The 21,258-nt window shown below is 36.3% G+C and overlaps 2 pseudogenes; both read right to left on the bottom strand.

Annotated features, from left to right (window-relative positions):
* Positions 1–5,263: 5,263 nt before the first annotated feature.
* On the bottom strand, positions 5,264–6,186 carry LOC128046841 (olfactory receptor 4P4-like; annotated as a pseudogene).
* Positions 6,187–18,586: 12,400 nt separating this feature from the next.
* Positions 18,587–19,512, bottom strand: LOC128046840 (olfactory receptor 4P4-like; annotated as a pseudogene).
* Positions 19,513–21,258: the final 1,746 nt, after the last annotated feature.

Genomic DNA, 21,258 nt, shown 5'->3' with positions numbered 1-21,258 from the left:
TTAGATTTAGTCTCATTATCAGTAGATAGCAAAGTCAAAGCCTGTGTTATAGCATTACATAAATTTTATAACATGATTTAATATATAAATTCACATATTGTGCCTGTAATGAACATTTATTTCTTCCTAGCAGGATTTCCCCATGGTTTTTTGAACTGTGAACTTTTGAAAGTTCCCATCTGCTAGGGTGAAAAATTCCCCATGATTATGTACAAGAATTCACCTAGCAATTTTTTCCGCTAGGGTGAGGAATTCCCCATGTTTCCGAAAGCTCCCCTGCTATGGATCTAAAATCCCCCCGGGGTTTCTTACCTCTTTTGGTTTCACTCGAGCCCCACGTTGGGCGCCAGATGTAGGAGACTTCTGGAGATTATGAGTGAAATGACATAAAACATACAAGACATACAAAAGACAGACAGGACACCACTCTGGCCAGAGGAACAACTGGGCAAACTAATTGCTGTTTATTATTATAAAGCCCTCCTTAGGCAGAATTCCAGACTGTAAGAATAAGCCTTTTCAGTACAGTGCAGGTGCATACATGTTATCCTATAGCAAAGGGGAGTGAAATTTCTGTCTACTGAAGAGTCTGCCCAAAGCCCTCATCTCCTTCTTATCTCAAGAAGGAAATGCTCCCTCATTTGCAAGGGACCATTAAACTCAAGGCTGTGTCCAGACTCTTTGGCAGAATGCCTCGTATGCAAGGACGCTCAGCCTAAGCAGAGAGACCCGTTTGCAGGCACATCTCTGCTACCCTGTTAACCCTTCAGAGTACGTCAAGGCTGTATATTGTCATCCTGCTTATTTAACTTATATTCAGAGTACATCATGAGAAACGCTGGACTGGAAGAAACACAAGCTGGAATCAAGATTGCCAGGAGAAATATCAATAACTTCAGATATGCAGATGACACCACCCTTATGGCAGAAAGTGAAGAGGAGCTAAAAAGTCTCTTGATGAAAGTGAAAGAGGAGAGTGAAAAGGTTGGCTTAAAGCTCAATATTCAGAAAACGAAGATCATGGCATCCAGTCCCATCACTTCATGAGAAATAGGTGGGGAAACAGTAGAAACAGTGTCAGACTTTATTTTTGGGGGCTCCAAAATCACTGCAGATGGTGATTGCAGCTATGAAATTAAAAGACGCTTACTCCTTGGAAGAAAAGTTATGACCAACCTAGGTAGTATATTCAAAAGCAGAGACATTACTTTGCCGACTAAGGTCCGTCTAGTCAAGGCTATGGTTTTTCCAGTGGTCATGTATGGATGTGAGAGTTGGACTGTGAAGAAAGCTGAATGCCGAAGAATTGATGCTTTTGAACTGTGGTTTTGGAGAAGACTCTTGAGAGTCCCTTGGACTGCAAGGAGATCCAACCAGTCCATTCTGAAGAAGATCAGCCTGGGGTGTTCTTTGGAAGGAAAGATGCTAAAGCTGAAACTCCAGTACTTTGGCCACTTCATGCAAAGAGTTGACTCATTGGAAAAGACTCTGATGCTGGGATGGATTGGGGGCAGGAGAAGAAGGAGACGACCGAGGATGAGATGGATGGATGGCATCACGGACTCAATGGACGTGAGTCTGAGTGAACTCCGGGAGATGGTGATGAACAGGGAGGCCTGGCGTGCTGCGATTCATGGGGTTGCAAAGAGTCGGACACAACTGAGTGACTGAACTGAACTGAACTGAACATATATATAGGCTAGAGAGAGAAAAACGGAATTTTTGAGCAATTATCTGATGGAATTTAATACAGTTAAGACTATCTTTGAGGAAGTAAGATTCATTTGCCCAACTATCTGTTTAGCTTAAAAACTAAACCAAGTGTTCCTCAGTTTTATCTAGTCTGAAAATCCCATCCCACTCTATTTTCTGTTTTTTTCTACTATAAATGCATGCCGCAGTCCATGGGGTCACAAAGGGTTGGACACAACTGAGTAACTGAACTGAACTGAACTGAACTACTATACATGTCATTATTGAGGATGAAATCTTTGATCTCTGCCTTTAGGATGACTTCCTCCTTGCTGAAAAGCTTTAAATAAAACTTTGAGTGTTGCCATCAATTTTATGCCTTTTGGTGTCCCTTACCTGACTACTTAGGGGGCTTTCCAGGTGGTGTTAGTGGTAAAGAACTCACCTGCCAATGCAGGAGACATAAGAGGCATGAGTTCAATCCTTGACTCTAGAAGATCCCCTGGAGGAGGTCATAGCAACCCCCTCCACTATTCTTGCCTGGATAATCTCATGGACAGAGAGAGGAGCCTGCCAGGCTATAATCCATAGGGCCACATAAAGACATTACTGAAGCAACTTAGCACATACACACACACAAACCTGACTACTCAACTGTCTTAACTGTACTTTGCCATTTGATGCTGAGAAAGAATTTTATCTGCTGAGTTTCAATTTACACCTCTGTAAAATAATGCAGATAATTAGATCAATATTTCAGAACTAGTTTATAGAGCTTTATAAGAAAAATGATCACATATATCTTGTGAAGATTGAAAGCATAATTTATTATAATGTTACTTAAACATGCATGATCATAAGCCACAGAAATCTTCTGCTTATGTTTCTAATATAATGAAAAAAGTAAAAATAAAATATTTATTATAAAATTCTTGTTTCACAGAAATTAATTTACAGAAATTATTAGAATTGTATTCTAATAGTATTATTAGAAATGATATATATTTCTAACATTAGAAACAAAAACAATAGCTAAATAATTTTGAGCAATTTCTATTCTAAGAACAATATTACACATTTCCTTTCAGTGTCACAATTAGCTTATGAGTTAGTTACTAACATCTCTTATCTCTAAACAACAGAGGAAAAAAAAAAAGAATAAGGTCTTTTAGTAAGGTATTATCTATCTGCATGCTTCCTGTTCACTTGTTACTAAATTCATATTTTAATAAATCACTTGAATCATAACTGCCATCTCTACTATTAGTACAATTTTAAAGTAACAACATTTTATAATAATAATTTTATTGGAAAACAAACTCTTTAAACCTAAGGTAAGGTATTAAAAACTAAAACACTTGTTAATAATTTTCTATTGACTCAAGATAACTTTAATGAACTAATGTAAACTAGCATACACCATGATGTAGATTTCATAATAATTCATAGAATTAGCTAGGTTATCAATTGCTCTAATAACAATTTTTTTATTACCTATATGAATATTTCCCCTTACTTCCACATTTGAACTCCTCTGAAATTTTTCATTATACGTTGTGCTATATTATTTTCTTTCCCTGTATGGATTCATTTACATATTCAGTCTATCTATAATTTTTTTTTTCCCCTTCACATGTGCTGCTGCTGCTGCTAAGTTGCTTCAGTCTTGTCCCTCTTTGTGACCCTATGAACCATACCCTGCCAGGCTCCTCCTCTGTTCACAGGATTCTCCAGGCAGGAATACTGAAGTGGGATGCCATGCTCTCCTCTAGGAGATCTTCCCCACCCAAGGATCGAGCCCACATCTCTTCCCTTTCTGCATTGGCAGGTGGGTTCTTTACCACTAGCTCCAACCAGGAAGCCCCTATACATGTGCAATGTAATACATTATCCTCCCCTTAGAGTTATTTTCATGATGCCCCTATACATGTGCAATATAATACATTATTCCTCCCTTTTGAGTTATTTTCATGATGTCCAGTGAATCTTATTTTGTTAAAGAATTAAGAAAAAAATAAAATTCAATTATTTGAAAAGAGATACTTCTTAATTCTATGTATGTCTAGGGATATCAGGGCTTCCCTGGTGGCTCAGACGATAAAGTGTCTGCCTGCAATGCGGGAGACCTGGGTTCGATCCCTGGGTCGGGAAGATCCCCTGGAGAAGGAAATGGCAACCCACTCCAATACTCTTGCCTGGAAAATTCCAGTGTATAGAAATTCTGTGGAAATTGAAAATGTGTACCCTTTGTTTTTGGCTTCCCAGATTGCACTAGTAAAGAATGTGCCTGCAGTGTAAGAGATACAGGAGGCCTGGGTAAGATACTCTGGAGGAGGGCACAGCAACACAATGGTAATGGAAAACCAAAAGTATACACTAGATTGAATAGTTTCAGTACCATCATTTACTTCTGTTTTTACGACCCCATTGACTTCAACTAAGATAACGTGCAGATTCTGCAATGTTCCTGCCACTAACCTTTTCACTAGAAGAGTATCTATACATCTTAGACATTGAAAAGTGGGCAGACATCCTACTTGCTTGATATAATCCCATTTTATGTCCATTATTTCACCATAAGTATTAGCAGAACTCCTCTTTTTAAACTCAAATTATCTCAATTTGAGCAATAAATCATATAGCTACCTTTTTTTATTTCCAAACTAATTTTTCAGTATATATGAAGATATTGTTATGGTAAATGTTATATAATTACTAATTTTTGTCATTTTTAAGATGATTTCATTAAAATCACTTTAGAAATATGTTCCAATTTTTATATAGTGATTCTCACATAAATCATATTGTTGTTGTTCAGTTCCTACATTTTTGCTTTTCAAGAGTTGTAATGAATATGGGAAGTCCTCAGGTGATTAGAAAATAAGACTTTAAATTTCAGATACTCTTTTTTTATGAGACTGCAGGGAGTATAGCAAGGTCCTATGGACTTTCTGTCTGGGATGATCAACATGAGTGTAGCTTATGTACATTTGGAGATTTGTTTCATAGGACTAAAGTATAGGGAGATTAGAATGGTAACCTCCATTTATCGACTTATGGAAAGAGAAAAAAAAATCAAAGTGAAGTATAACTTCAACAAGGAAATGATAACTCTTATTACTAGGGGACGGAGAAGGCAATGGCATCCCACGCCAGTACTCTTGCCTGGAAAATCCCATGGACGGAAGAGCCTGGTAGGCTGCAGTCCATGGGGCCGAGAAGAGTCAGACACGACTGAGCAACTTCACTTTCCATTTTCACTTTCATGCATTGGAGAAGGAAATGGCAACCCACTCCAGTGTTCTTGCCTGGAGAATCCCAGGGACCGGGGATCCTGGTGGGCTGCCGTCTATGGTGTCGCACAAAGTCGGACATGACTGAAGTGATTTAGCAGTAGCAGCAGCATTACTAGGGGAAGATGTTAATAAGAAACATGGATTGATAGAAGAAAGGATTTCAACTAATGCTAGTGTTTATGCTTAGTTTTTGTAGTGTAAATTTCATTGTTTATTAAACTAAAGTAAGCAAATATCAATTGAATAGGATGTGTAATGAGGAGGCAAAGTGACTTTCAGATGATTTGCCTTGCAATCAAAAATGGTTTCTGGCACCACATCTTCCTCAGGGCATTCTTCATCTCTGCATTTCTGAGAGTGTAAATCTGAGGGTTGAACATGGGAGCAATGAGGGTGTAGAAGAGAACATCTTGTCTTCTGGAAACGTTGTGGCCGGCCTAATGTAAATGAAGAGAATAGGCACAAAGAACAGAACCACAACTGTGATGTGGGAACTACAAGTGGAAAGAGCTTCGTACCAGGTTTCTGAAGGGTAAGCCTTAATGGTGTATAATATAAAAATGTAGGACAGCATCACGACTACAAAGATCACCAACCCCATCATGCCTGCATTGGCCACCACTAGGATCCCAACTCCTTAAGTGTCCATGCAGGCCAATTTCATCAAAGGATACACGTCACAGAAATAGTGATCTATTTCATCAGGGCCATAGAATGGTAAGTTAATGGTGAGGAGACCCTGGACAAAGGAGTGCAGAAATGCTCCAGCATAACAAGCACTGACCATGGCACAGCATCTGTGCCTGCTCATGATGATGGTGCAGTGCAGGGGCCGCATAGCAGTCAGAGGCTGTCACGGTGAGGATACAGACTTCAATCCCCTAAAGAAGTGCATGGCAAAAAGCTGTGCCATGCAGTCTGTGGATGAAATTGTGCTGCTTTCTGCCAGCAAGTCAGTGACTAACTTGGGTGTCATGGTTGAGGTATAACACAGATCTGATAGAGCAAGGTAAATAAAGAAGAAGTGCATGGGTTGATCATTTAGCTGACTGCATGTGATAGAAATCATGATGAGCAAGTTTCCCATCCAAATAGCTATGTAACAAAATAAGAATAGTGGGAAGCACACATGTTTGATTTTCATGTTCTGGGAAAGTCCCAAGAGAAAAAATTCATTTATGTTATTGGCATATTTCATGGTCTAATACAGTGAAGACTCAGTGAGTTTGCCTTAAAAAAAAAAAAAAAAAAAAAGGACAGGTTAGCATGAGAAATATTGACTATGCATGGTGTCAATCAGAGTGAGTGTTGGAAAAATACATTCATTTAGTAAATCAGCTTCCTATACTATACTTTTAAACAGATAATTCTAAACTTTGTATGAAAATCTTGCCATATAATATATCAGATCTTATTATTTTCTAGAATGAAAGAGAATAGTATCAATAAGTACACTTGCTCAAATATAAACAAACATGCACAATCATCTTACTTATGGGATGAAAAGTGAGCTTAGGAAAGATACATTTCTTTTCCTGAAAAAGCTTGTTCACTTATGAGATTCAAACATACTGAAAGTGAAGGGAGTAAGGTAAGTTGTGCAATTGCAGGATAGAACCCTGTATTTATTTAAAATACTGATAATTTTCTTATGGAATATGATGTTCTAAAACCCACAGCAAACATTATCCTCAATGGTGAAAAATTGCAAGCATTTCCCCTACAGTCAGGAACAAGACAAGGGTGCCCACTTTCACTGCTACTATTCAATATAGTTCTGGAAGTTGTTGCCATAGCAATCAGAGCAGAAAAAGAAATAAAAGGAATCCAAATTGGAAAAGAAGAAGTAAAACTCTCACTGTTTGCAGATGACATGATCCTCTACATAGAAAAACCCAAAGACTCCACCAGAAAATTAGTAGAGCTAATCAATGAATATAGTAAAGTTGCAGGATATAAAATCAACACACAGAAATCCCTTGCTTTCCTATACACTAAAAATGAGAAAGTAGAAAAAGAAATTAAGGAAACAATTCCACTCACCATTGCAATGAAAAGAATAAAATACTTAGAAATATATCTACCTAAAGAAACTGAAGATCTATATATAGAAAACTATAAAACACAGGTGAAAGAAATCAAAGAGGACACTAATAGATGGAGAAACATACCATGTTCATGGATTGGAAGAATCTATATAGTGAAAACGAGTATACAAAGCAATATACAGATTCAATGCAATCCCTATCAAGCTACCAGCGGTATTTTTCACAGAGCTAGAACAAATAATTTCACTATTTGTATGGAAATACAAAAAAACCTCGAATAGCCAAAGCAATCTTGAGAAAGAAGAATGGACTGGAGGAATCAACTTGCCTGACTTCAGGCTCTACTACAAAGTCACAGTCATCAAGACAGTATGGTACTGGCACAAAGACAGATCAGTGGAACAAAATAGAAAGCCCAGAGATAAATTCACACACCTATGGACACCTTATCTTCAACAAAGGAGGCAAGAATATACAATGGATTAAAGACAATCTCTTTAAAAAGTGGTGCTGGGAAAACTGGTCAACCACTTGTAAAAGAATGAAACTAGATCACTTTCTAACATCATACACAAAAATAAACTCAAACGGATTAAAGATCTAAACGTAAGACCAGAAACTATAAAACTCTTAGAGGAGAACATAGGCAAAACACTCTCTGACATAAATCAGCAGGATCCTCTATGACCCACCTCCCAGAATACTGGAAATAAAAGCAAAAATAAACAAATGGGATCTAATTAAACTTAAAAGCTTCTGCACAACAAAGGAAAGTATAAGCAAGGTGAAAAGATAGCCTTTGGAATGGGAGAAAAGCATAACAAGTGAAGCAACTGACAAACAATTAATCTCAAAAATATACAATCAACTCCTGCCGCTCAATTCCAGAAAATTAAACCACCCAATCAAAAAATGGGACAAAGAACTAAATAGACATTTCTCCAAAGAAGACATACAAATGGCTAACAAACACCTGAAAAGATGCTCAACATCACTCATTATCAGAGAAATGCAAATCAAAACCACAATGAGGTACCATTTCACACCAGTCAGAATGGCTGCGACCCAAAAGTCTACAAGCACTAAATGCTGGAGAGGGTGTGGAGAAAACGGAACCCTCTTACACTGTTGGTAGGAACGCAAACTAATAGAGCCACTATGGAGAACAGTGTGCAGATTCCTTAAAAAATTGCAAATAGAACTGCCTTATGACCCAGCAATCCCACTGCTGGGCATACACACCAAGGAAACCAGAATTGAAAGAGACACGTGTACCCCAATGTTCATTGCAGCACTCTTTATAGCCAGGACCTGGAAGCAACCTAGGTGTCCATCAGCAGATGAATGGATAATAAAGCTGTGGTACATATACACAATGGAGTATTACTCAGCCATTAAAAAGAATACCTTTGAATCTATTCTAATGAGGTGGATGAAACTGGAGCCAACTATACAGAGTGAAGTACGCCAGAAAGAAAAACACCAATACAGTATACTAACACATATATATGGAATTTAGAAAGATGGTAAAGATAACCCTGCATGCGAGACAGCAAAAGAGACACAGATGTAGAGAACAGTATTTTGGAGTCTGTGGGAGAGGGAGAGGGTGGGATGATTTGGGGGAATGACATTGAATCATGTATAATATCATATAAGAAACGAATCGCCAGTCTAGGTTCGATGCAGAATACAGGATGCTTGGGGCTGCTGCACTGGGATGACCCAGAGGGATATTATGGGGAGGGATGTGGGAAGGGGGTTTAGAATTGGGAACACGTGTACACCCATGGCAGATTCATGCTAATGTATGACAAAACCAATACAGTATTGTAAAGTAAATTAAAGTAAAATAAAAAATAAATAGAAATATTGCACTAAATCATTATTATCTTTGAGTTGCTTGCACACAAGACAAGTGACTCATTTGCATCACTGAAGAAAAGGATGACAAACCTAGACAGCATAAAACATTTCACTTTATCAGTATAGGTCCATATAGTCGAAGCTATGGTTTTTCCAATAGTCATGTACAGATGTGAGAGTTGGACCACAGAGAAGGCTGAGCACCAAAGAATGAAGACTTTCAAACTATGATGTTGCAGAAGACTCTTGAAAGTCTTGACAGCAAGGAGAACAAACAAGTCAATCCTAAAGGAAATCAGCTCTGAATATTCATTGGAAGGACTGATGCTGAAGCTGAAGTTCCAAAATTTTGTTCACCTGATGTGACGAGATGACTCACTGGAAAAGATCCTGATGCTGGGAAAGATTCATGGTAACAGAGAATGGTATTGTTGGATGGCATCATTGACTCAATGAACATGTATTTGAGCAAACTCCAAGAGACAACGAAGGACAGAGAAGCCTGACATGCTACAGTCCATGAGGTCACAAAGATTCAGACATGCTTAGCGACTGGACAAGAAGAAACCTTGATTCTGGAAAAAAGTCTGATAGATTTACAAGCATTGTGGAGAATAGTAAAGAAAATGCTGTATCAGGTGAAGCAAAAGTAGCTGTGGCATTTTTTTTTAATTTAAATTAGGAAAAATAACAGTAATTGTACATAAAATTGAGAAGCAAATGCTGCCAAAATGACTAATAACAATAATATAGAAGTGAATGGCACTTGCTTTATAGGGATCAGGCTTCAATGATTTTTATAATAGAATATTTTATAACTTGATTAATCATAATGTCCCTGCTTTGTTATCTTTTAGGTTACAATGATTTCTTTAAGAAATAGTGACAATTTCATAAATAAATATCCTAAGGAAATATTTTTTAGAATATCATACATAGCATTTCTATAATCAGAAAAATAAGTAAAAGTTACTTTCTTAAATTCTTTTAGTTTAGGAGGTAGATACTTTCATTTCCAGTTAATTTTCCAATATACTTCTATAGTTTATAAGCATATTTTTAATCCAAGAATTTAAGATCATTTTGATAATTTGCTCATATGATCCTGGAGAAAAGCATATTCTAACTGGAAAAAAAAAAAAAGAGTAGAAACATTCCATTAATTCATAGTCAGGATAGTTTGAAAATCTGTCTCTCTCGTGTTAACTAGATGGTATCTTAACAAAATGGGAAAATAATTAGAACACTTAATTAGTTTCCTTTTTTTTCCCCCTTAAAAGTCTCTCTTTGATAGCCTCCAAATTAATATCAAAAGCTTCATAATAATGCTATTTAAATTATAACTTACATTTCTAATACCTTTTCATTATTTCCAGTTTCCTTTGTTAATATTAGAGTTACTGATTTTATATACACAATATCCTCATTTCATATTTATTTGATTTAAAGAGAACATTTCATACTACAAGGACTAGAATTGCTGCTAAGATAAATTCATTATTTATGACAACAAGTTTCTCTTTTTTAATATGAGCATTTCTAGTATAAATATAAATATTTCATGGTAGTCCAGGTAGAATTAGCAGGTACATACTGTGCAATGGACACCAATTATTTTCTCTTTCAGTTTGTTTTTCTTCATATCATTGTGTATAAATTGAGTATCTCATATAGCATAATAAAAAATAAACAAAAATGTGCTGAAATATTAATAGCTAAAAATGAAGCCATTGCAATTCGTATCAAATTGATTTTTATTACAGATCTTTCACAGACATAAAAGATAAGTAATGATAATAATACCTGATATTTCCTGGAAGAAGTTTTATACATTTCATATGAATTGAACCATTAATCCAAGTAATTGTCCATGATCATTTTGTTATATCATTTTTTGTAAAAAAGGAAGCCAAATACTTAACAATTTGGGTAAATACTGATAAATACTAAAGACTGTTTTTAGGTTTATTTTAATTTTCTTTCACTATCCAGATATTGCTAATTTAGTTATCAGGTACAAATTAGTCTTATGATTCTAGGGACATGTTATTTTTGTTTGTTTATTTTTGTTATTCCTTTCATAACCAAATTGTCTCACAGAAAAAGTTACGAATAAGCTGAATGTTTCCCAACAGCTTCAAAGTTTTCTCTTAACACCTGCACCAATTGTTGGCTAAACTAATTGTATTTGCTCTCTGTGTAACTGTTCATCCTGTTCTCAATCTTCCTGAATGAGTTTGCTCTACCTTGACATTCAGGATCCTCTGATACTAAGGTTTTCTGTATTGTAACATTTTGCTTTTTTAATCACTCACTAAATACATATTATGCAGAGTAACAAAGGAGGCAGAAGAGTGATGAATCTCTGTATCAGTACATTCCCTTATTTTATCTGTACCCTTTTTTTCTTTAATATTTTTTCTCTTTAATTTTTTTTCTCTTCTGTCTTAAGTATAAGTTTTTTCTTTTCTTTAATATAACCCCTATGTGACACAAATGCTATTATTTCTCCATGAATTTCTCAAAATCATACCAAAAATCTGCTTAATTTTGACATCTGTTGAGGCATATGACAAGGGGAATAAACGTATGTAATCAGCATGTTTATAGATAAAATTTAATTTAAATTGTATATGCAAATTTTATCTTTTGTATTGAAAGTAATTATTATTTACTATAGGTTGATTGAAATTTTACTTACCAGGTGATTATCTCATTAGATAAAATCCTTTATCTCTGAGTAAATGTTAGCAATGTTTTTAATGCAGTCAGAATCTTAACCACACTGCTTAAGTGAATGAATTTTATCTTAAAATCACATGAATCTTGGTTCTGGGACTTTTCTGCTGTCCTTACAGAAATAGTAATTGCTCTCCTGATTTTTGAAACTAAAAGCATCTAAATTTTTAGATGATCTAAAAATCATTTAGATTTTTAAAACTGAATCATCACTGGCATTTATGTTGAATAGTGCTTTTGTTTTCTACCAAAAGTTATATCTCCTCTGTGGTTCTGGGAATGGAAATGTATGCATAAGCCTTCTGTTCGATTTCTAAGAGGTATTTAAATAGATGACCTTGGAGATTATAACCACCAACCTCCTTCTCACTTTTTGTAAGGATGAGACAGTTCCCCAAAGAAAAGCTGGTCAAGTCCTTCAAACATATCTATGTCACAGCTATTAATTCCTTATATTCTGAGGAATATGAGTACAAACTGAAAGCCCAGTTTTGTTCTATACTGAGACTATAATCATGTCCTTTACGTTGAAACAAAATTTGAGGAAAAACTAAGAGATAATGTCTGAACAGAGGAAATATTAGAAAATACTGAAGAAGCCAAAGGCCAAGAAAATTAGAAATAGGATTTTTACTTTATTTTTTGATGTAGATCATTTTTAAAGTCTTTATTGAATTTGTTACAGTGTTGCTTCTGTGCTTGTTTTATGCTTTGGGTTTTTAGTCATGAGGCATGTGAGATCTTAACTCCCCAATCCAGGGATCAAACTCACACTTCCTGCACTGGAAGGCAAAGTCTACTGAACTGTCAGGGAAACTCCAGACCAAGTTTGGAAGTTTAGTTTGCTATGGAATAAACTGTTTGGAAAGAGAATGAAAAACATTCTCTGTGTTGCTTCAAATTTAAAGCACCCTCTCAACCTCACTAGATGCTTTATTATATAGTTTTAATTTTCAACTTGTTTAAAATATGTGCTTATTGCAGTAGAAACTTAACTGCATTGCCATCGGGTGAGGTGGTCAAAGTAATGTGTATTTGAAGAAAATTAATTTATAGCACAATATATAATATTTTTAAAAGTAATCTCTGTGTGCTTAAATGGAATACACATTCCAGAGTCTCTGGTTCAAGTGAACTGTAGCTGTCCATGAGATCTCATCAGGTTTATTAACCTCTATTTCCATAGAATATGCAAACTTCTATTTCCATATAATTTTTGTAGTTTCTTAATGTTGTGAAATGTCATTAACACTATCGACACTATTAACACTATCAACTAACTATTTCTGTTAATTTTGCTCTGACACTAATATGAATACTACTTTTCTTTTCATTAGTACTTACCCAATCGATCTTCTTCCTTTCTTTTTAACCACTTGGCATCTTTATTGTTTAGGTTAATCTCTTTAAAATGTATGGTGGTTGTGGTTTAGTTGCTAAGTTGTGTCCAACTCTTGTGACTCCATGGACTGTTACCTGCCAGTCTCCTCTATCCATGGGATTTTCCAAACAAGAGTACTAGAATGGGTTGCCATTTCCTTCTCCAGGGGATCGTGCTGACCCAGGAATTGAACCTGGGTCTCCTGCATTGCTGGTAGATTCTTTATGGACTGAGCTAAGCAGGAAGCCCCTTTAAAATATATGACTATATTTTAAAATCTAGTCTGATAATTATTATCTTTTAGCTGAATAATTTAAATCAAGCAGTCTGACGTATTTTCATGGATTAATTTCTATAGTTCTATATCTGTTTTATATTTTTAATATATTTTTATTTTTAATCTGTCCTCTTTTCTTGTCTTTTAAGAAGAAATTTGTTTGTTTTCCCCTTCTGAAATTTTGGAAATTTTCATTTCTGTCATTGCTATAGAAATTTGTCACATGTGAATCTTATTTATTATTTAAAAGAAGATTTTTTTTTCTCAGTTTCTGTGGCAGTCCATACAGTTTAAGGGACATAAACTTCACTGATACTGTCAGTGGTTTAGGTCTTAGTGTTGGTACCAGATAGTGTAACAAAAATTTTATAAAATAAAGAAGGGTTCCAATTACTGTGAATAGCAATTTATGATAGATCAGATGAAATATACTTCTTTTTTTCAATAAGAATCATAGGATTCTGAAGTGGTAGACCTCAAGTGAAAGCACTTCACTGCTAGAGATAAGGTGGTCCCAGGCCATCTTATACTGGTCTCCATGGGAACAAAGTTTCACACTATGTTTGTTTCCACAGTTCCTAAATGCAAAGCTAAAATAGACATTCTTGATGACAGAATCTTTTCATTGGGTTTTTCATTCTTATTATGCCCAAACGTAAGCCCATGGAACATAATTTCTCTATCATTGTTATGTAGCCAAAATAACACCGTATCTCTGATGGACATGCATATATTAAGGTCACCATAATAGCAACAACAAAAACAAAACATAAACAATAGGGGGCACTAATTATTATTACAAGTACTTCTCAAATTACTTGTTTAGCTTGTGGATAGATATGCCTTGAACACTGACAATGGATGTTCATAAATTACTTTAGATGATGACTTCAACTGTACCTCCTGCTTCAGATTCAGTAATCAAACAAAAACTCATGTTAATGTCTAAGGATTAGGGTCTCTGAGGCAAAAGAGTATAGACCCTCCCACCTGAAAAACTAATATGTCAGCAAATTTGGAAAACTCAACAGTGGCCACAGTACTGGAAAATGTCAGTTTTCATTCCAATCCCAAAGAAAGGCAATGCCAAAGAATGTTTAAACTACAGCACAATTGCACTCATCTCTTACACTAGCAAAATAATGCTCAAAATTCTCCAAGTCAGGTTTTAACAGTACATGAACCATGAGCTTCCAGATGTTCAAGCTGGATTTAGACAAGGCAGAGGAGCCAGAGATCAAATTGCCAACATCCACTGGATCATTGAAAAAGCAGGAAAAAAAAAAAAACTGGAAAAACATCTACTTTTGCTTTATTGATTACACCAAAGCCTTTGACTGTCTGGGTCAAAACAAACTCTGGAAAATTCTGAAAGAGATGGGAATACCAGACCACCTGAACTGCCTCCTGAGAAATGTGTTCTCAAATAGGCATATGACACCACTCTTATGACAGAAAGTAAAGAATAACTAAGAAGCCTCTCGATGAAAGTGAAAGAGGAAAGTGAAAAAGTTGGCTTAAAACTCAACATTCAAAAAACTATGATCATGGCATCCGGTCCCACCACTTCATGCCAAATAGACGGGAAAACAATAGAAACAGTGAGAGGCTTTATTTTTTTTGAGCTCCAAAATCACTGCAGATGATGACTGCAGCCATGAAATTGTAAGAAAAGCTATGACCAACCTAGAGAGCATATTAAAAAGCAGAGACATTATGTTGTCAACAAAAGTCCATCTAGTCAAAGCTACGGTTTTTCCAGTAGTCATGTATGGATGTGAGAGTTGAACCATAAAGAAAGCTATGTGCCGAAGAATTGATATTTTTGAACTGTGGTGTTGGAGAAGACTCTTGAGAGTTCCTTGGATGGCAAGGAGATCAAATCAGTCAATCCTTAAGGAAATCATTCCTGAATATTCTTTGGAAGGACAGATATTGAAGCTGAAACTCCAATACTTTGGCTACCTGATATGAAGATCTGACTCATTGGAAAAGACCCTTATGCTGGGAAAGATTGAAGGCAGCAGGAAAGGCAACAACAGAGGATGAGATGGTTGAATGGCATCACTGACTTGATGAGCATGATTTTGAGCAATCTCTGGGAGTTGGATGGACAGGGAAGCCTGGCGTGCTGCAGTCCATGGGGTCGCAGAGTCAGACACAACTGTGCAACTGAACTGAACTGAACTGAAAAACAGAGTAGTAAATTTTCCATCATGAAGAAGCTCAGTGATTGCCAGCAACACATCATCAAGTGAGAATGATCTCTAAGAGGTTAGGTTTGAACATGTCTCATACACTTAAGAAATGTTCATGAAACCCTTGTCAAATTGTCTCTTTTCCCTCAGTCAACAACTGTGATCTTATGGTGAGTTGGCCAAGGAGGAAACACACATTTGCATCTGTTTGCATTTCGTTCTACGAGAAAATCTGGCACTGACTCAACATGGAATGTTATAGCATTACAGCCTCAAACATGAATATTCCCAAAAAGATAACATTGAAGAAATTCTTCTCAGTAGTTGAAAACTCAGCCAATGCACTTGATTGTCTAGTTTGTAGAGACAACAAGATATCTAGATGTGTAGGACTGTTCCTAAACATGGCATTTGTTAATGGTTTCACTGGGAAAATAACTATTTAGAAAGCATAGCATAGAAGGTGTGAAAATAAGACATATTTTTCCACAGCTTCTGTACTATACAGAAGCCCAAACTAGTCCATTGAAAACCGACACATACAGGACAGATGCAGAGTTTTATGGCCAGCAGCTCAGCTGAGGTCCCAGCTCACAGCCAACATCAACTTCCAGGAATGCAATTCAAGGTGTTAAAAGATTTCAGCTTCCAGTTAGTGAATTTTTTTTAATTAATTTATTTTTTATTGAAGGATAATTACTTGGCAGAATTTTGCTGTTTTCTGTCAAACCTCAACGTGAATCAGGGATAGGTATACATATATCCCCTCTTCTAGCTCCTTCCCAACTTTTGAATTATCTAAGCTGCAACCTCAGACATCATGGAAGTTAAATAAGCCATCTTTAGTATATCTAAATTCCAGATCCCAATCACAGAAACAAAGACTAATATAGCATTGTATATGTTTCATACATTTAATTACATACTATTTTTTTTCTTTTTTAAGTTTTGCATATTAATTTTACAATCTCTTCTTATTGTGACAGATTATTCAAGAAAGATTGCAACCTGAACTAGAAGAGAAACTAACATTTTCCAGAAGGTTTAGGATTTGCATTTCCTTTTTGGGAAAGAGAGAGGGAGACTATCTTTATAGAAGCATTTTGTTGGGCAAAAACATAGTAAAAACATAGAGATGTTATTGTTTTTTATAAGGAGATTCAAATTTAATGTAGAAGAGTGGTAATAAACTCTAAGTAGCCAAAGGAGTTCAATGTTACACTCATTTACCTATTAGTCTCAACTCAAGTGAAAAATGAAAGTGAAGTCGCTCAGTCGTGTCCGACTCTTTGTGACCCGTGGACTGTAGCCCACCAAGCTCCTCTGTCCATGGGATTCTCCAGGCAAGAATACTGGAATGGGTTGCCATTTCATTCTCCAGGGCATCTTACCGACCCAGGGATCCAACCCAGGTTTCCCACATTGCAGGCAGACACTTTAACCTCTGCACCACCAGGGAAGTCCTTAAATATAAGAATACAGTCTTTCAGAAAACCTCCTGTAGAGACACAAAACTTCAGATCCAAGTACTAACATCAAAGATTTCAAGGGAGGAAAGGAAGCCAGGTTGAAAGAAGAAGGGGGAGGAGGCGGGGGGCGGGGAGGTGAAAGGGGTGGCCTTACAGACATCCCCTGTCACCTACAGACACCTAGGCGATATGGGACATTTCCCTGGGCCTCCAGAGAAGGGAGGACTGGAACTTGGCCCTACCAGAAATCAGACCAGACCAGAACCAGAATTCGAGTTCTCTGCCGAGAGAAGGTGACCAGTCTCCAATCCTCAGCTCAGGCTGAGGGCCCTTCGATCAGATTCCTGAATCCAGGACTGGGGGACTAGAAAGACAGGGAAGGATAGGAAGGGTTAAGGAGAGGAAAGAGAGAGGGAAGGTGAGTGAGGTCAATAAAGTATCTTGTTCCTTACCGGTCGGGGCACTCTGGCCAGTTGTCCGGGTCAGGAGGAGACCAGGAAAAAAAGGGTCCCAGTTGCGGCCACTGGGTCTGGTCCATTGACAGGCAAGCTGGCCCCTGAGTACCCCAAGTGGTCAGGATATCAGTCTCAGCGAAGAAGAGTCCTGCCAGAGTCGCCATTTGTTGCAGTATGGGGGACCCCTTCCAGGGCCCGAAACTGGGCTCTTGTCTAACACTTGGAAATGAATTGTCCAAGGAGACATATGTGCTGACAAACAAGAGATTTTATTGGGAAAGGGCACCCAAGTGGAGAGCAGTAGGGTAAGGGAACCCAGCTCAAAAATCCGCCTTTAAATGCTCTCCTCTGAGAAGCTGGAAGTAAAATCTCACAATATTTGTCCTCTATTAGATGACTTCGTATTAGTTTATGTCATTAAGAGCGCCCTAGAATAAGATTGGCAGTCCAAAGGAGAGAATTAGAGAATTGGCTATATGCTACTAGAGAATTCATGTTTCAGTAATTAAGGATGCTTATTTAATATTGGTCTGATATTTTAGGAGGGCTTGCCTGTTAGCTCAGATGGTAAAGAATCTGCATGCAAAACGGGAGACCCATGTTAGATCTCTGGGTGAAGAGTATCCCCTGGAGAAGGGAATAGTTGTCCACTCCAGTATTCTGGCCTGGAGAATTTCATGGACAGAGAATTTCATGGCAGGTTACAGACTATGATGTTGCAAAGAGTTGGACATAACTAACTGTCACTTTCACTTTAAAAACCAATATAATTATTTTACTCAAATCTAATAAATTTGAATACAACTTATCAATACATCCACTTCCCACTATTCTCCACCTACGATTTCCTAGAAAATTAAGCATTTCAAAAGAAAAAAAGAAAACTTTCATATATATATAGGAAGAAATAAAATATTTTATTGTGCAGTCAAAATACAATGTCAAATTAAGGAATTCTTGAGACAGGTATGAGAAGAGAAAAGAGGGAAAATAAACATGAAAAAAATTAAATTTCCCAACCAGGAGAGACCTGAGAAAATGCTGAAGATTCTATACCCAACTTTTGCAATCACTGTAAACTCCTTGTATATCATCCCATATTATCCAGGGCTCATGACATTTCTAGCCCTAAAGTGACTATCTGAATTTTTTTTTTTCATGCAGGTTACTGCCCTTTCTTAAGAAATGGATGATACCACCCTTTCTTCACAGCATTCTTCATCTCCAAGTTTCTCAATGTACAGATCGGAGGGTTGAACATGGGAGAAATGATGGTGTAGAAAAGAGTGAACACTTTGTCTTCTGGAAAAGTTTCAGCTGATCTAATGTGGATGAAGAGGACAGGCATAAATAGAACAACAAGGGTGATGTGAGAACTGCAAGTGGAAAGAGCTTTGGTGCGGCTCTCTGCAGGGTAATCCTTGATTGTGTGTAATATCAGATAATAAGAAGCCATCAAAATCACAAGTCACCAAAACAATCAGACCTGAATTAACAACTACCAGGAGACCAATCCTGTATGTATCCATGAAAGCCCATTTCAGCAAAGGGTATACATCACAGAGGTAGTGATCAATCTTATTGGGGCCACAGAATGGTAAAAAGATGGTAAGAAGAAATTGACTGGCAGAGTGTATAAGTCCCCCTAGTACAACAAGCTATGATGATTGTGTTGCACTTTGGTCTGCTCATGACGATGGTGTAGTGCAGGCGCTTGCAAATGGCCACATAGTGGTCATAGGCCATCCCTGTGAGGATAAAAATCTCGATGGCTCCAAGGAAGTGAAGGATAAAAATCTGTGTCATGCAGGTACTATAGGAATTGGTCTTTCTTTCTGCCAGTAAATCAGTCATTAGTTTGGGTGTCACTGTCGATGTGTAGCAAAGGTCAGAGAGTGAGAGGTAATTAAGGAAGAAATACATAGGTTGGTTAATGAGAGGACTGCATATGATAGAAATCATTATGAACAAATTTCCCATCCAAATAGCAATGTAGCAAAATAAAAACAAGACAAAGCAGAAGATTTCAATGTTCTTATTTTGAGTTAGTCCCAAGGGAATAAACAGAGTGACATTATTTCTATTTTCCATGGCCCAGTGCAGTAAAAAGGCTTAACAGTCCCCTGAAAGGACATAATGCATAAGTTGATATCAGAAATATTCATGGAGAAAACCTATAACACTAATGTCTGTTATTTCTGTTATTTGCAAAAATGAAAATAGAGTTTTAGATGTAGATTAAAAGAACTTACGGTTACCAAGGGGAAAGGAGGGAGACATAAACTGGGAGACTAAAATTGACATAAACAACCTACTATAAAAAAAATGGATACTAATAAGGACCTGCTCTATAACACAGGAAACTTTGCTCAGTAATCTATAATGACCCATTGGGAAAAGAATCTAAAAGAATGGCTGTATCTACGTGTATAACTGATTAACTTTGCTGTACAGCAGAAAGTAAACACAGCATTGTAAATCAACCCTAGTCCAATAAAAATTAATCAAAGCACACTAATATCATGAAACTATATTTAATGAACATAATTCCAGCCTCACAAAATGAAAATTTGATAGCATTTTTTGTTTCTGATTAGTTTCATGATTTTCACAAGTCCATCTTTAAGAACATCAGGTTCAAAATAAATGTTAATAAATATAAATACATTTGATTAATCAGTCAAATTATTTAAAAATAATAGTTGTGAATATTTCCCACTTCTAAAAAAATATACAAGTTCTTGAAAAGAATCATTGCTCTGTATGTCTACAAACTCAAATTTGTTAAAGACACAATTAAGCATAAGTATTACAAAGATTACCTTTAATGATATAGAAGAAAGTATAAAACCTAAAAATATTCGCTAGTAGAAAATATCCTGCCCCTCAAAATAATTTTAAAATGAGGTAAAATATAAAATTAAATATTTATTTATATAATACATGTATATTTACAAAGAGGAAGATGAAAACTATGCAAGAAGCCAATGCAATTGGTTTGAAAAATTTTAATTGCTTAGTTATATTTTTATTACTGATTTGAGATAGTAAAGTTCTAACATTTATAACAGAAGTATGTTTATTTCTGGCACATCAATAAAAATCATATACTAAATCAACCACAGAATAGAATAGTAGCTAAAACTAAAAACAGAGAAGCAAAAGGAAGTTTTACCTTCACAACTTTGCCCTTAATCCACTGTATAATAATTTAAGAGCAATATTTTTCTCAGTGGTTTGAATTGGAGTATGACTTTTTCCTCCTTATTTGTCCAAACTAAGACTTTTTTAGAACCCACATATAAAAATTTTACACTGTATAGTTCAGAGAAAAAGTTCATGGGAGGTGTGTGGGAAAGGCTTTCTGAAGACAAACATTTGGGGTCTAGAATCCATTATTAATTACACTGCGGTGTGTGAAATCTGTACAAAACACTTTAGTCCTCTAAATTTAGGCTATCTCTCATTGAAAAAGACCTTGTTGCTGGGAAAGATTGAAGGCAAAGAGAGAAGAGTGTTGGTGGATGAGCATGAGATGGTTACATAGCTTCAGCAACTCAATGGAGCAAAGTCCAGAAGATAGTGAAGGACAGGGGAGCCTGGCATGCTGTAGTCCATGGGGTCTCAAAGAGTCAGATATGACTTAACAACTGAACAACATTTGTAAAATGGTGAAATATTTTATATTTTGTCACAAAACACTCAAATTAATAGTCATTGTTTTATTAGCCATTGAAGTATTAATTGATATTTTTATTATATATATTCTTGTGTTACCCGTGAGGCTGTCAATAATGAAGTTAACTAAATATAACTTTCATATAGAAATTGAAGTTT

Source organism: Budorcas taxicolor, chromosome 4 (assembly GCF_023091745.1).
Source record: "Budorcas taxicolor isolate Tak-1 chromosome 4, Takin1.1, whole genome shotgun sequence".
NCBI lineage: Eukaryota > Metazoa > Chordata > Mammalia > Artiodactyla > Bovidae > Budorcas > Budorcas taxicolor.
Note: the sequence above shows the minus strand (reverse complement) of the source record. Positions and strands in the feature narration are given on the sequence as shown.